The following is a 3,035-nucleotide window of genomic DNA, read 5'->3' as shown; positions in this document are numbered from 1 at the left end:
CTGCATCCTCTGGCTCCTCCCTGCAGAGACCCCCCCCCCATGCCCCCAGCTCCCCCTTGCTGTAGGAAAAAAAGGAAAAAAACCCAAAATAACCCAAAAATAAAGAAATAGGCATGAGATGGATGGATGCCTGTCGTTTCTCCCACCTCCCTTCTGCTGGGGGGACCGTTCCTGAGCCCCCCCCCTCGAAAGGATCAAGAGCTTGGATGGAGGAATATTCCACTTTCTTTGCCCCCATTCCCGGTTGATTTCCACCCAAACCCATTTCCACCTGGGGCAGGAAGAGGCCACCACCCTCCCGGGCACCCTGTGGGGATGGAGACCCAGGTGGCCACCAAGGCCACCACCAACCCCCCCAAAAACCCACCCCTTTACCAGGTAAAAGCCCCCTCACCCCCAGGAGAGATAAAACACCCCCCCTCCAGGGGCCAGGCTCTGCTGCAGCTCCAGCACCCATCAGGGAGCAATTAATTACCGGGGAAGGTAATTACCAGAGAGGTTTGGATGAGTTTGTTTAAAGGGTGAGTTGTCCCCGGGGTGGAGTGAAGCCCCTGGGGGGGGGCAGAAGGGAATTGGGAGGTTTGGGGTGGTTTGGGAAAGCTTCCCTGGACTCGATTTTTATAGAGTATAGAGCAGGAACCACGGGGGAGAGATTTCCAGCAGCCACAAACGCCCCCAAAAGCACCTCGATTCTGGATTTTTAGGCAAGGGGCTTGGCAAGGGGCTACATCCACATCACTAAGGGCATCCAGAGCAGTTATTTCCCCCCCCTCCTCCCCCCAAGGTTTAAAAGGGGCAGCAAGAATCCTGTTAGAAATAAGGAGAAAACTCCCCATCAGCCACCAACCCCCAGGAAGGGCTGGGTGCTGGGGGTTTTCCAGCACAATCCCAGTCCTGGGGGGTGGCAGGAATTACACCCATTAATTACCCCCGTTTCCCACCAAAGAGATTAACATCACCCCCATTTAACACCAACGCGCTAAAAATTATGCCCATTCCCCACCAAAGAGTTTAAAGTTACCCCCATTTCCCACCAAAGACCTTAAAATTCCTCCAATTTCCCACCAAAGAGTTTAAAATTTCCCCCATTTTCCACCAAAGAGCTTAAAATCACCCCCATTTCTCACCCAAGAGTTTAAAGTTACCCCCATTTCCCACCAAAGACCTTAAAATTCCTCCAATTTCCCACCAAAGAGTTTAAAATTTCCCCCATTTTCCACCAAAGAGCTTAAAATCACCCCCATTTCTCACCCAAGAGTTTAAAGTTACCCCCATTTCCCACCAAAGACCTTAAAATTCCTCCAATTTCCCACCAAAGAGTTTAAAATTTCCCCCATTTTCCACCAAAGAGCTTAAAATCACCCCCATTTCTCACCCAAGAGTTTAAAGTTACCCCCATTTCCCACCAAAGACCTTAAAATTCCTCCAATTTCCCACCAAAGAGTTTAAAATTTCCCCCATTTTCCACCAAAGAGCTTAAAATCACCCCCATTTCTCACCCAAGAGTTTAAAGTTACCCCCATTTCCCACCAAAGACCTTAAAATTCCTCCAATTTCCCACCAAAGAGTTTAAAATTTCCCCCATTTTCCACCAAAGAGCTTAAAATCACCCCCATTTCTCACCCAAGAGTTTAAAGTTACCCCCATTTCCCGCCAAAGTGCTTAAAATTCCCCCCATTTCCCACCAAAGAGCTTACAATGACACCCCCAAAGAGCCAAAAATTCCCATTTTCCACCAAAGCGCTTTAAATTCCCCCCATTTCCCACCAAAGAGCTTACAATGACACCCCCAAAGAGCCAAAAATTCCCATTTTCCACCAAAGCGCTTTAAATTCCCCCCATTTCCCACCAAAGAGCTTAAAATCACCCCTAATCTCCCACCAAAGAGTTTAAAATCACCCCCATTTCCCACCAAAGAATTTAAAGTTATCCCCATTTCCCACCAAAGCGCTAAAAATCATCCCCATTTCCCACCAAAGACCTTAAAATCAACCCCATTTCCCAAAACCCTAAAATCACCCCCAGTCTTCCACCAAAGACCTTAAAACTCCCCCTATTTCCCACCAAGGAGCCTACAATGACACACCCAAAGATCCTAAAATGCCCATTTCCCACCAAAGAGCTTTAAATTCCCCCATTTCCCACCAAAGACCTTAAAATTACCCCCAATCTCCCACCAAAGAGCTTAAAAATCCCCCCATTTCCCACCAAGGAGCTTACAATGACACTCCCAAAGAGCCTAAAAAGCCCACTAAAGAACTTAAAATCACCCCCATTTCTCACCCAAGAGTTTAAAGTTACCCCCATTTCCCACCAAAGCACTTAAAATTCCCCCCATTTCCCATCAAAGAGCTTAAAATCACCCCCATTCCCCACCAAAGAGCTTACAATGACACCCCCAAAGAACCTAAAAAGCCCATTTCCCACCAAAGAGCTTAAAATTCCCCCCATTCCCCACCAAAGAGCTTAAAATTCCCCCCATTCCCCACCAAAGAGCTTAAAATTCCCCCCATTCCCCACCAAAGAGCTTAAAATTCCCCCCATTCCCCACCAAAGAGCTTAAAATTCCCCCCATTCCCCACCAAAGAGCTTAAAATTCCCCCCATTCCCCACCAAAGAGCTTAAAATTCCCCCCATTCCCCACCAAAGAGCTTGCGATGACACCCCCAAAGAACCTAAAAAGCCCATTTCCCACCAAGGAGCCTACAATGACACCCCCAAAGAGCTGAAAATTCCCATTTTCCATCAAAAGAGCTTAAAATCACCCCCATTTCTCACCCAAGAGTTTAAAGTTACCCCCATTTCCCACCAAAGAGCTTAAAATCAACCCCATTTCCCACCAAAGACCTTAAAATTCCTCCAATTTCCCACCAAAGAGTTTAAAATTTCCCCCATTTTCCACCAAAGAGCTTAAAATCACCCCCATTTCTCACCCAAGAGTTTAAAGTTACCCCCATTTCCCACCAAAGAGCTTAAAATCACCCCCATTTTGCACCAACGCGCTAAAAATTCTGCCCATTTCCCACCAAAGCACT

Source organism: Calidris pugnax, unplaced genomic scaffold (assembly GCF_001431845.1).
Source record: "Calidris pugnax isolate Ruff unplaced genomic scaffold, ASM143184v1 scaffold263, whole genome shotgun sequence".
In the NCBI taxonomy this organism is placed as follows: Eukaryota; Metazoa; Chordata; class Aves; order Charadriiformes; family Scolopacidae; genus Calidris; species Calidris pugnax.
The sequence above is the reverse complement of the archived record's forward strand: the minus strand, read 5'-3'. Positions refer to the sequence as shown.